General features: G+C 40.5%; 1 long non-coding RNA gene across 1 annotated transcript in view; it reads left to right on the top strand.

Annotated features, from left to right (window-relative positions):
- Positions 1–4,717: 4,717 nt before the first annotated feature.
- The window catches only part of LOC121813227, a 10,763-nt gene continuing 968 nt past the window's right edge, over positions 4,718–14,512 (top strand). The window contains exons 1-2 of the long non-coding RNA XR_006053584.1: positions 4,718–4,990; positions 14,385–14,450. This is a non-coding gene — a long non-coding RNA (uncharacterized LOC121813227). The remainder of the gene's footprint in view (positions 4,991–14,384; positions 14,451–14,512) is intronic.

The following is a 14,512-nucleotide window of genomic DNA, read 5'->3' as shown; positions in this document are numbered from 1 at the left end:
ACATGTACAGCAGCCTTTTACAGGCCAACACATAAACTACTGTTCTTTTTTTAAACCTCCCACTCAGTGACAAAAGATAAGCCTCAACGCTACCAAACCCCAGTTATTTGCAAGGCTGTTGTGCATCATCACTCGGAAAATCTGTGATCTTCAACATACATACTTAGAGTGAAAGTGAGACAAATGTCCCTGATAACTGGTGGAAAGCATTAAGACACCCTTAATCTCACTAAAAGTGAAGAGCGCACTGACACCATTCATTTCAATTTGATGTTGGAGGTTAGAGTGCATGTTGTATGGCTTCGCTAAAGTCAGTGTTCAGGAAAAAGGAAGTTCTGGCCAAATTGCACTCATTTATTTCTTTATGTGCCATTTGTGTTGACGGATGGAAGTGGTGTAGTCTCCATAAACCCGGTGTAATCGTTTGATCACCTGAACTCCAGACAAGAGCAGTACATCAGCCTGACTTAATAATTTACTTAGCTGGAGAGAGAACGTTGGCCACTGTTGTCAGGAATGACTTATGCATCCATAGGAAAGCAGGATGGCGTCATCATCACAGCCAGACTGTGGAATCTCCACTAGTGACCAACTGTTCAGCCATACATCGCTTTGCATGTGGATTAGTTTAAGGAAAGCCATCAAAGCCATGCAAAGCTGCATTTTAAAATGATTATCATCACATTTAAAAAAACAAATGCTGTGTTTTTAGTTTATTTGCTAACTTTTGAGCTTTTTCTTCGCTCTCTTTGCTGATGCTTAGCCACACTCTGCTAAGGCTTGCGACGCGCTGCTCATAGTAGTGCAAGTAAGAGTCCTGCATTCAAAGAGTTGCACAAGTATTATCAGTAAATGTACCTAAACTGTCAAAGCAAGCCTTTCTGTTGTGCTTCTGGTGTTTAATATATGATTAACATGGAAGATTAATTTGAATCGTAGAATTCATTAAAGCGTGTAAAGTAGCGAGTAAATCTACTAGTAAAGTAAAGGAAGAACTGTGGCTCAGACCTCCAAGCAACAAGTTTCAAACGTCTCTTATCATTTGAAGCCTGTTTGAATTGTTAAATTGAAGTTTGACTCTCCTCACGTTCACAGGCCATCCACTCCAAGAAGCTAGAGTAAAACAGCAAAATAAAGTTGGACAAACATTATCCAAAAACGCAACTTGGGCAATGTAATGTAATTAGAACAAACATTACTGTGATGTATTTGGCCCAGCTGAAAGGTTGTGACTCAGTTCTCCTTTCTTTACTGGGAAACTGCTGAGAACGCCAGAAACAAACTGCACAACAGACGTAATAATGGATGATATATCGCTGTGGATAACCTAGTGGTCATTTACCCGTTGCTCACAACATCAAGCTGCAGCTTTTATGTGTGACATTTTAAAATGGGAACAGAACAGTGACGTTCTTTTGTGTCGTGTGCTTAGTGCGGTGATTAAAAAGGGGAATCTTGTTTTTGATAAGTTTGTGTAGCAACAGTTGCTAAGGGGTTATGGAAAGGGGGGAATGGCAGTGTGATGTCCAGATGTTGGCAGCTGGGAATACAGCTGTTTGTTTTTTTTGACTCATTACATTTGTAATTTTTTTTTTAATTATTTATTGTTAATCTGTTTCATTTAAGGTTGTCTCTTGCTCTGGGTAATGACTCATTTGGGTACTTGGGTTCATGTCACTTCCAAAGTTGTATCTGTTGTCTGTACATGCCAGACATGAGCTGCTTACCAGTTAAGGGCAGAGTGAAGGAAGTATGAAGAGCCAACTTGTTGACATGCTTCTATTTTCCAGGGGCAATGAAGTGGTTCCTTCCCACAGAGCCACATGTGTCTGACATAAGTGTTCACCAAGAAAAAACTGTTTCAACGCTATTTTTTTATTTTATTTTTTTTAAATTGGTGCACTTCCTACAGCAAACCTTGCATGTGTGGCATGCCTGCTGACTTTTACAAAGTGTAAGACCGTAGTGCAGCTGGCATCTGTTAAATGTGCCAGGATGTGTTTACATGTCCACAGCAAAAGTGCATCTCTTATTATTGACAAAATATTCAGACAGACGTTTGCCGTGTTTCCACTGACTGTATTTCTAACTTCAAAGGCTGTAAAGATTCTGGTTTTGATATTGTAATGAGTTCAAACCGGAGTGGCCTCTGCTTCTGTTTAACTAGCTCATATTTCAGACTGCCGTCTGTCAGAGCAGCCTAGCTGTCCTCCTCTTTTCATGAAGCTGCATGTCCCTTTTACAGTTTAGTAAAATGCTTGCAATTTACAGCTACAATGTCTCTACCTCTCTATACTTATGGCAGTCATTCTAATAACTTCATAAATTATTTTCCAAACCAACAATAGAAAATGAAACCTTAAGGAGACAGCTTGGTGTCATCACTGGTTTCAGTTTCCTTTCTTGTTTTAAATGCTTTGTGGTTGATTCAATGAATTTACAAAAGAAAAAACAGTTTGTTTTTGCTTTCTAGAAACACTGAAACAAAAATATTTTTAATTTTATAATAGGAATAGTTTCCATAAATGTATTTGGGGAAATGGGTAATGTTGGTATTTAGAGATCGCTTTGCTGCTGCAGCTTCTGTTAAATAAAACCAAACCTAAACTTTGGCGCCACAAACCTGCCTGAAAATCCATCATCCGTGTGCCGTGATGACTTCGCTGCAGCATAGACAGAATTGGTCTTGTTTTAAGAAGTAATGTCGCTAGGAAAGAAAGGTTTTCGTTGTGGCCAGGCTTCTCACAGTTTGGATGACGAGCCTGTAAAACGGAAAGCAAAGTCGTAGCAGTTGGCTTCCTGTTAGGATCAGAATACTTTTGTTTTCTTGTCTTGTTGGTTAGTGTGTGTGCGTGTGTGTGTAAACTGGTAAATGGTCCTGTCTCTACTCATGTTGTTTCCTCAGTTTCTTGTGTTGCTGGAGGTTTGTTTTTGTTTTTTCTCGGTATGTTGTTTTCTTTCTAAAATTAATTTAAATCTAGCATGTGGACTCTGACGACCTTCAGCAGAAGGATGTGGTGTGTTGTGTAAAATAAAACATTTACTGTCCACACTGGTGTGTGTGTCTGTGTGTGATGTCTTAATATCATGAATGTATCATAAATGATCAAACTGCTTGCTCCCACCTGTTCTCTGGACAAGAAGCCCAGAATTGCTATAATTAGAACCAGGTGTTTATTACTCAGAAGTCACATGACATTTGACAAAGATTTAAACAGTAACTAGAGATGAAAGACCATCTCTACCAGCACAACACAAAGACCTGAAGTTGAAGGCAGAAGCTAATTCACTGTTGTGAACAAGTATTCTTATTGATTTTTAAACATTTCAAATCAGGCAAAAAACTATTATTTCATTTGTGAAATCAAACAAGTTCTGTATAAACATACCAGGTCATATATGGAAAAGTAGTTAACCCTCTAGATCAAAAAACAAAAACACAGTTTCAGTGCGTTTTTAAAAAACGGATCAATCAGAAATGAGCTCATTAACCACATTTTTGGAAATCTCCGTTCAGTTTTGCCAATTCACGCCTGATTGCGTTTTTTTGGTATTCATTTTGCACAACGTATGCCACGTTATTGATAGGTATATTATTATTATTTTTATTGTATTCTATTTTATTCTATTCTTGTGCACTCTTTTTTTCTTCTTTTCATCTTGCTGCTGTGAGCACGCTCATGATAAAAGAATTTCCCTCAGGATAAATAAAGTGGGCTAGTTTACGGTCCAGTTTTCCGGCTGCACTCCCAGCTCAGAACCACACACCGCTCTCCTCTCTGGCCTCGGAAACAACCTCAGAAGGGGGAGACACTGGATGGAGGCCAGGTGTGTGGGTCAAGCTGCCCTGACACCAAACTTCTCACCCACTCCTCCGTCCCTTACTTGCAGTTGAGCAAATGACCAAATAAGCTGCATCTGGAGTGAATGGAAATGGATGTGGGCCAGCCTACATAAATAACTTCAAGAAGACATCAAAAAACTCACCAAGGAGGTCACAAAAGGAGGCCGGGGCAAACAATGGGAAGAAACCAACCATCCTAGTACTGATTATCCTGCAGGGACGTCTCATGGGAGTCTGGGGTAGTTTAAACACATCACCAAACGATCACAGGGAAACACCAGGGACACTTTTTAAAAATATTTCTTTTTAGCTTTTATTGTTCTCGTCATCATCACATGAGCATTGTACAGTAAATTTGGAGCAGTGTATGTTTCAACTAGTGGATTAGCATAGACACACATTCTTAAGGTCTTTCCCTCATCATTCATTCCACAGAATCAAATAGAAAATATAATAAGATAGCAAGTATACTAAAAACTACAGATTTATTCTGATTTTATTGTTTGTTTCTTACTGGCACAAATGTTCCTCCATACATAAGGTTCAGCTCCTCCATGGAGGGAAGAGTGCACATTGCTGTGACATAAAGAATAACTAAAGGAGTCTTTGGGCCACATTAAGAAAAAATATCGATAATTTTTAGAATAAAGTCGAAACTTCGAGATTAAAGTCGTAATTTTATTTCAAAAAGAAGTTTGAAACGTTGAAGTAGTTGTTTCAAGACAAACTGCCACAGCTGCTCTGACTTGGCGAAATCATTCTTCAGAGTCTGTTTTAGTGACAAGGACACGTGAACACAGTGATAAACACAGATACGTTAAAAAGAGCTGCATCCAGAGCTGCATCTGGTCAGAAGGAAAAACACAAACTTGGAAGAGTTGATTTGTATAAAATGTCTAGTAGTGTTCGGGTCGTGATCTTATAGAGATGATGGAGCCAAGTAAGTATTTGGAAGTTCCATAACTTTCCAAAAGCTCATCCCCATTAACTGGTAAAAATAAATGTATACACACATAATTAGGTAGTCTATTTAAATAGCCCCCGGGTAGTAGTGTGGAAACTCCGGAGGATGACGACATCTAAGACTACATAAGCTGAAAGTGAAAGTAAAGATGCCAGAATGGATCAGCACCTCTCCAAGGCGAGGTAGGCTGCAGAGAGCATTCTGCATTCTAAATGTGTGTTCACTGTGTGTCGCTGAAATGTGCCGTCTTTAGCTTTTCTGAGAAATCGCTTTTGCATGTCTTAGTTGGACTGTGGTGACAGAGGACAGAAATGTGCTTGAGCTGTGGTACAGAGGTGCTGTCAAGTTATCTTGTGCTCAGCGTGACGGACCAAAGTAATGTGGAATTTGCGCAAAGGGGAGACTCAGACATACAATGTGTGCGCTGTCAGCAGACCATACCTGTGTTCAAGGTCAGCTGTTTCTCATGTATGACACACACACACACACGGGAGCGCGAGGAGCAGGGGAGCAGGAGGGGAAGGGGTAAATCCCGTTGCCGTTCACCGTCAATGATAGAAAACACGTAGAAAGGATATCGGTGGGTATTATAACTACCAGCATGATTATCGCTTCCCACGTGACGCACATACGTGGTGAACTTGGTCACCAGCATTCATGCTTCTGCTGCATGTTTCCCGTGTTCGAACAATCAGTTTGGGGTCATATCCAAGCGGTTAAAGCAGTAAAATCCTGGCACCTCAGCCCCGTTTGTGCCGCGAGTTTCCCCACGTCCTTTCCATTCTTGTTGTTTCCGTTGTCTCCCTGGAGGAATTTGCTGGCCGCTTTGAGTCCTCATGTCAAGACAATGATTAACAATCACTCAGTGATACATTAAATACGAGCAGGGAAAAGTACTTTTCTCTTGTTGCCGAAACTTGGTCATCAGCCAAATTGGTGGCATTGGTGGTGAAACTGGGTGCGATGGAGTTTGTCAAACGCACGGTATCAACTGATTAGCTGCAGTCCCTTTGGCAATGAGAGTTGCGGCCAGGAGCTCAAATTGCTAGGAACAGTAATAAAAACATATTCTTAGTGACCAAACAGGATTGGGTTGATTACAGTGTTGCACACAGAACAGGTATGATAACACAGAACAAACAATTGCGTTATTATTTATAATAATATTTATTTAACAGCTGATTTTTTTCCCTTTGTGAATGGAAATGATCTTTAGACAGATATCTGGCATGTCCAGGGTAACGTCCCCCCTCCTTTCGTTATGGTGCGGTCTGTGTCACATAGCACACAGTTTTTCTTCCTGTTGCAGCCTTGTAGGAACTGACTACTGCTGTTTACAGAGTGCTCTGCTGTAATTAACGTGCTAAGCATTTGAAGGAAGGCTCCTCGACTACTCTGAGTAGATTTATTCAATTATCTGTAGAAAAGCACAGTGAAGACCATTTTTAGTTATCAGCAAAAGGTCAAAATTCACCATATAGTAGAGCTGCAGGCTATGCTGGTGGGGAGGAAAAGGGATTTTTAGATTTCAGTCATTGCTTCTGAAATTTTTTTAAACGCCGTAACCAAGTAAGAAATTTCAAAATAAAGTACAGCTGTTGTGAAACAAGGTTTAATTTTAATATTCTGTCCCAAGTAAATTTTATGTAGGTGTAAATGAGGATTCTTCAGCTGATCTTTGCTTGTTTAAGAACAAAAGTTTATGTGATGATCGTTTAAAACCCCTCAAACCAAAGTTGGGACTGATCTTTGCCAGTTACCGATCTGATTTACACAACAGAACAAGGAAAAAAATGTTTAAACTGAGACATTTCACTCATTTTATTTATATAGAAAAAAGAGCTCATTTGGAAATCGATAACTACAGCGTGTCTCAAAATTGTTTGGACAGTGTCACATTTACCACAGTATAGCATCTGCTCCTCTTGTAACAACAGGCTGGGAACAGAGGAAGCAGATGCTGGAGATGAATGTTTGAGGAGTCCTGGAGGATTCTAGCTGCTCAGGAGTCCTGGGTCTGCTTTTATACGTTTTTGGTTTTATGACGCTTCAAATGTTTTGAGGTGGTAAAAAGTCTGGACTGCAGGCAGGCTGTTCTTCTACTATGATGTCATGCTGCTGTAACAGATGCAGTGTGTGTGGTCTAGCATTATCTTGCTGAAATATTCAAAGCCTTCCCAGGCGTCACTGGATGGGAGGAGATGTTGTTCTGAAAACCTGCATATATAGCTTTCAGCCTTTGTTCATTTATAAGGAACCCCATTAGCTTCCACAACAGTGGTTGCCAGTCTTCCTGGGGCCCAAGCCATGAAATAGAATCAAATAAAATATTAAGCAATAAAGTGGATGCAAAATATCCACATAATTTGGCTCTTACATCCACAGTGAGGTTTCACAATTTGGAAAATGTGAGCATATAAATATTAATAACTCTGAGACAAAATACACAAATTTCTATTACAAATCACATCTCCCTCTTACAATATTTACAACAATTAAAAGCTGCCTAAATAGGCTTTTAAGTGCCATCCATCCATCCATTCACTTCCGCTTATCCTTTTCAGGGTCGCGGGGGGCGCTGGAGCCTATCCCAGCTGTCATAGGGCGAGAGGCGGGGTACACCCTGGATAGGTCGCCAGTCTGTCGCAGGGCTTTTAAGTGATTTTTGAAATTATGAATAGAAGCTAATTCTCTAATTGCATTAAATATAACAGAGTTTTTCAAAAAGTTGCTTTTAACTCGAGGAATTACTAAATTGCGGTTTGTTAATAATCAGTATGATTATGTATTTTATCTGGATGCTGCAACTGAGCAGAAAAAAATGTGGTGTGTTTAACAGTATTGCTTTCTTTAAAAATACAACTAAGCCACAGTATAATTTAGCTTGTACAGGAAGCCAGGAAAGTTTATCATGCATTTTATTTGATATTTGTATAGTATGAACACCTTAACACTAATCTGGTCGCCTTGTTCTCGACTAACTGAAGTCTGTTCAGATCTGTCTTATTAGCTGCTGACCAAATGATGGAACAGCTATGGAAAGATTTAGTTGTGGGCTGTTGACTAAGCGTAATCTACTTCCAATTAACATAGATTTGGATTTAGATACATTTAAAATCATGTTGTTTTTACTTATCCAGCCAAACACATTCAACAAATCTTCTTGTGATACGTCTATGGTGCCATTCAACCCCCACACCCCATCAGAGATGCAGACTCGTGATGTGTGGAGTGCAGAAACAATAAAAACAGCCTTTAGTCAAAACCCTGACAGTGAGGACATTTGTAGCACAGTAACACATTGATGCTAAGTAAAACAAACGCATTAACATTTCGTGGCGCGTGGTGCTGTGGATCCCAATAATGAATGCCTTGATTTACTCTGTCATTAATTTGTATGCAGTGATTTACCAGCACAGAGACAAATGTTAGAGCTGTTCATGAACTAATTAACACTGATTAACACTAATCAACATTGATCACCTTATTATACTGAGCACAGGGGCGGTCCTAGCCTTCAGTGAGAGACTGAGGCCGTATCCCAATTCAGGGTCTGCAGCCTTAAAGGCCGCATTTTAAGGCCGATTACGTCACAGCGACGCGACGAAGGCTGTCCCAATACAAAGTCTGCTCGAAATGCGTCCTTCATTTCTTTAGTCTCAGATGACTTTAGTCTCATGAACAACATTAGCTGATTGTTATTTACTAGCTAATCTTAAATGACTGTTCAGTACAGAAATGAAGCCCAACAATCATGTTTACAGTCCTGTGGTCTCAGCCTCAGATACTTATCAAATCAAAGCTCATGTAGAAACAAACAAACAAATGAACAAAAGATTTTCTCCTTTATTTCTGTCAAACACAGCTGTATGAAAGGTTTCCAGCTGTTAGTATCATGGTTGCTAGGCAACCTGGGCAGGCTAGACCGTCCCATTTCACAAGCCTCCCACTTCCGGCCTTAGTGGTCTTTGAGTACGCGGCCCTTGTGGACCGTCAAGGCTGCGTACTTTAAGGCTGCAGACCCTGAATTGGGATACAACCTGAGATTACCAAAAAGCACCACTGAATGACACAGGAAGTCATTCCTGCCCATGGCCATCTCCCTGTACAGCTCCTCCATCTAACACACTGTAAAAACTGCAATGGTTACATCCTTTTTACACACGCTCTTTTCTACTCTGTAATATTCTTGTCAATTTTCTTGATCTTTATTTATAATCCCCTCTGTTAATCCTTCATAATTATAATTGAGTTATCTGCATATATTAGTGCTATTTCTTAAATGTGTAACATCTGTAACATAATGTATTGGTTGGAGTTTAGTCTGTTACTGTTACTATTTTTAGAATTTCTTCTTGGAGCAACTGTAACCCACATAATTTCCTTCGGGATTAATAAAGTATTCTGATTCTGATTGTTTCAGGATGAGCTGCCATTATCCAATCACACATCTGCTTACCTGCATCTTTTGCTCGTTTCTCTTCCTCTTCTTTTCTCTTTTTTCTAAACTGAGCACCTGATGGCTTTGAACTTGTCTTGTCCATCTTCCATTGGTTTTAATTTTGCACTCCAGTATGAACACTCATCCCCCAACCCGAGGATCACCACAACATAACCTAACAACCCTACACCTTAGTTCACAGATTCACTTTGTCTTTATTTCTGGTATTTTGCACAAATCAGGATTCAAATCATGAATACATGATGGGCTTGGATTTACATTATAAATGAAATGTGCTCTGTTTGGAAGCAGCCAGCCCCTCCCCTTTCGACGGGTTGTGTGTGAGACTTTAAATCATCAAACTGTAAATTATGAATTTTAAATTGTTATTGATCCTTTACCCCGAGTCCTAAAGTGTATATTTATTTTCTTACTCTTCTTATATTTATTGTTTGTTTACTTGCACTGCTGTAACTGGAGCCTCATTGTCTCGTCTCTCTATATACTGGACTGTATGTACAGTAGCGGAGATGACAATAAAGTTTACTTTGACTTCAGCAGCGAGCAGGCACACCGAGGGTTGCCGATGCCTGTGATGCCGCCCTGGGCAACCGCCCATGTCGCCAATATCAAAAAGCACTACTGATTGAGCAAACTACAAGTAACCACTAGTATGTTTCACATATCTGCTTTTTTATGTGTGTAAAAACAAAGATAAACTATCATTAGAAAGTGTTGTGAAAGCAAGAGTCCTGCCAGAGCGCGTCGACTGCTTGGCAAAGTACTTAGAAGCCAGTCCTGTCATGTGACATAAAACAATGATAATAATGTACAGTCATGGCCAGTAGTTTTGAGAATGACACAAATATTAGTTTTCACAAAGTTTGCTGCTAAACTGCGTTTAGATCTTGTTTCAGTTGTTTCTGTGATGTACTGAAATATAATTACAAGCACTTCATACGTTTCAAAGGCTTTTATCGACAATTACATGACATTTATGCAAAGAGTCAGTATTTGCAGTGTTGGCCCTTGTTTTTCAGGACCTCTGCAATTCGACTGGGCATGCTCTCAATCAACTTCTGGGCCAAATCCTGACTGATAGCAACCCATTCTTTCATAATCACTACTTGGAGTTTGTCAGAATTTGTGGGTTTTTGTTTGTCCACCCGCCACTTGAGGATTGACCGCAAGTTCTCAATGGTGGTGGTCAGAGGGCCCGGTGGCGCCAGTGTCCGGCAGCCTCGCCTCTGTCAGTGCGCCCCAGGGCAGCTGTGGCTACAATGTAGCTTGCCATCGCCAGTGTGTGAATGTGTGTGTGAATGGGTGAATGACTGAATGTAGTGTGAAGCGCTTTGGGGTCCTTAGGGACTAGAAAAGCGCTATACAAATGCAGGCCATTTACCATTTATGATTAAGATCTGGGAGTTTCAGGTCATGGACCCAAAATTCAATGTTCTGTTCCTGAGCATTACAGGGCAAAAAAGTATTTAGTCAGCCACCGATTGTGCAAGTTCCCCCACTTAAAATGATGACAGAGGTCAGTAATTTGCACCAGAGGTACACTTCAACTGTGAGAGACAGAATGTGAAAAAAAAATCCATGAATTCACATGGTAGGATTTGTAAAGAATTTATTCGTAAATCAGGGTGGAAAATAAGTATTTGGTCACCTCAAACAAGGAAAATCTCTGGCTCTCACAGACCTGTAACGTCTTCTGTAAGAAGCTTTTCTGTCCCCCACTCGTTACCTGTATGAATGGCACCTGTTTGAACTCATCATCTGTATAAAAGACACCTGTCCACAGCCCAAACAGTCAGACTCCAAACTCCGCCATGGCCAAGACCAAAGAGCTTTCGAAGGACACCAGGAAAAGTATTGTAGACCTGCACCAGACTGGGAAGAGTGAATCTACAATAGGCAAGCAGCTTGGTGTGAAAAAATCAACTGTGGGAGCAATCATCAGAAAATGGAAGACATACAAGACCACTGATAATCTCCCTCGATCTGGGGCTCCACGCAAGATTCTCATCCCGTGGGGTCAAAATGATCATGAGAACGGTGAGCAAAGATCCCAGAACCACACGGGGGGACCTGGTGAATGACCTGCAGAGAGCTGGGACCAAAGTAACAAAGGTCACCATCAGTAACACACTACAACGGCAGGGAATCAAATCCCGCAGTGCCAGACGTGTTCCGCTGCTGAAGCCAGTGCATGTCCAGGCCCGTCTGAAGTTTGCCAGAGAGCACATGGATGATACAGCAGAGGATTGGGAGAATGTCATGTGGTCAGATGAAACCAAAGTAGAACTTTTTGGTATAAACTCAACTCGTCGTGTTTGGAGGAAGAAGAATACTGAGTTGCATCCCAAGAACACCATACCTACTGTGAAGCATGGGGGTGGAAACATCATGCTATGGGGCTGTTTTTCTGCCAAGGGGACAGGACGACTGATCCGTGTTAAGGACAGAATGAATGGGGCCATGTATCGTGAGATTTTGAGCCAAAACCTCCTTCCATCAGTGAGAACTTTGAAGATGAAACGAGGCTGGGTCTTCCAACATGACAATGATCCAAAACACACCGCCCGGGCAACAAAGGAGTGGCTCCGTAAGAAGCATTTGAAAGTCCTGGAGTGGCCTAGCCAGTCTCCAGACCTCAACCCCATAGAAAATCTGTGGCGGGAGTTGAAAGTCCGTGTTGCTCGGCGACAGCCCCAAAACATCACTGCTCTCGAGAAGATCTGCATGGAGGAATGGGCCAAAATACCAGCTACTGTGTGTGCAAACCTGGTAAAGACCTATAGTAAACGTTTGACCTCTGTTATTGCCAACAAAGGTTATGTTACAAAGTATTGAGTTGTATTTTTGTTATTGACCAAATACTTATTTTCCACCCTGATTTACCAATAAATTCTTTACAAATCCTACCATGTGGATTCATGGATTTTTTTTTCACATTCTGTCTCTCACAGTTGAAGTGTACCTCTGGTGCAAATTACTGACCTCTGTCATCATTTTAGGTGGGGGAACTTGCACAATCGGTGGCTGACTAAATACTTTTTTGCCCCACTGTATCAACTGAAAGCCCAGGATATCCTCTGTTTATTACTGTCAGGGCTCTGTGTGTAGGCTGGTGGAAATGTGGATCCAAATGCACCACAAAGGCAGGATATGAGGGTACGAGACAACAACAAGCACAGGAAAACACAGGGCTTATAAACACAGGGTAGTAATGAGGGAATGGGCAACAGGAGGGAGACACAGCTGGGAGAGATCAGGGCTAACGAGACAGGGGGAACAAAGCTGCACACACTAACATAAGACAGACTTTCACAATAAAACAGGAAAAACTACTCAAAGACACGGACTCAACACAGAGGGGCGGACAGAAAATAATACATGAAACTCAAACAATACATGAGATCATAATTCCTAAAACATGGATAAACAGAAACATAAAGCTCTAATAATAAACATCATAATCATCATCATCAACACCAGCACAACAAGAGAACAAGAAAACAATCCATGATGCAAAATTAAACCAAAACATAATAAACTCAAAGTACTGGGTCCAACAGGCCCAGAACTGTGACAATTACATCAGGACTTAGTGTAGCACAGATAAGTCAAAAGATGTAGACCAAAAACAAACACCCATTACAGAGGACATAAATGAATTGGCTGGTTTTCAGGAGTCTATCCCACAAATCAAGTCAAAATAACTTTGAAGGCATCAAAGAAGAAAACACAAAAAAAGTCTTTACTCAGGTAATATTCCTTCTGTGTGAACGCCGCTCATGCAGCTGTGCTGAATTTGTCTAAATGCACATACAAAAAAAATTGCATGAAGTTCAACAGTGCACTGGAAAAAAATCCTCTTTGCTAAATTAAATCTGATAAGCACAAGTTAGTTCATTGCATTTTTAAAGCGACATTGCTCAATACTCATTCAAAAGATTATTATCATTTTGAATGAGCATTTTCTTTTCCAACTTTTATTGAACTTCTGACATTTTAATATGGGGACCACTGGGAATAATCTCAGGGATGTGTCTCCTCCCCTCTCTCGTCCTGGCTGTATCGTCTCTTTGGCTCAGGATTGTATGCCTGTTTCTTCTTCTTCTGCTTGCCTCGGTTCAACTTGGACTCCTTCTTTTGCCTTATCCCCTCTTCCTGGTACACCATCCATACTCACATCTGTTCAGCCTTCCTGATCCCTCGTCCTTGGATGAATTCAGATTGAACATGTGTTTTATGCTTATATGATTAAATGATTATATGATTTAGTTTTGGATGTTAACCGCAGGTTTCAGCCTATACTACAGCCCAATACAACGTGAAATGATACACATGAACTGATTGTTTCTCTGCCCTTCATGTACATTTATGTAAATGCTATTTTTCATGATTTGTGGAGCTGACTACACTTACCTTTAAGCCATTCTCAGAGTGTGACAGTCAGTTGTCTGTGCTAAAACAAGAAATGCCTGCAGTGCATAGCTTTCACAGTGTATACTTAAAAGATGCTCTTGCAGAGCACTCAGAGTCACTTGCTGTTCACAAAAAGAGAATGCAGTTTGGAGAAAAGCTGTGTTGATAACATCATGGGACATATTTAGAGATCATATCAGTGTTATTGTAGCTACTTGGTCAAAGCCCTAAGCTTTAGCTTCTTTTAATAAACAATATTTATCATGTCCAAGACCAACGGCGATCCTCCCTGCGATGGGATGGTGGGAGAGGGAGAAGGCCTCAGATATTGTTGACCTGCCTGTTGATTGTGTCATCTGAGCTTTTGTCTATTAACTGCTGACATTTTACTTTCATGAAATCAGCATCCTCAAAGACAACTAGTTTTCATAATGGACTTCGTATGGCACATCAAATCCTACTTCTTCTCTCAACGACTTTCTAAATGGAAGTCGTTACAACACTGATCTAACCCTGAAGCCTTAACATGTCATCAAGATGATGTTTAAAATGTGAACACTTTGCATTTGCAAAGCACTGGCCACGGAAACAAGTTTTATCGGTTTTGTTTTATTATTGTTTATTATTTAAATCTGTTTAAATCTTCTGTGTGTCTGTGTCCATAATATACCTTTCTCCTGCTTTTTTTTGTTTCACTGTAGTTTGCAAAGATCACAGAGGGCATCATGACGTCACACGGCTGTTTTCTCTGCCTGTTGCTTTTAAGTGTGAGTGTTCTCTTTGCAGTTTTACTCTATTTGCTTTTATATAAGTGCTGTAAAATGTGCTC

Source organism: Haplochromis burtoni, unplaced genomic scaffold, assembly GCF_018398535.1.
Source record: "Haplochromis burtoni strain Fernald_Lab_line unplaced genomic scaffold, NCSU_Asbu1 Contig_1299, whole genome shotgun sequence".
NCBI classification, from domain to species: Eukaryota; Metazoa; Chordata; class Actinopteri; order Cichliformes; family Cichlidae; genus Haplochromis; species Haplochromis burtoni.
This window is presented reverse-complemented; position numbering and strand designations above follow the sequence as displayed.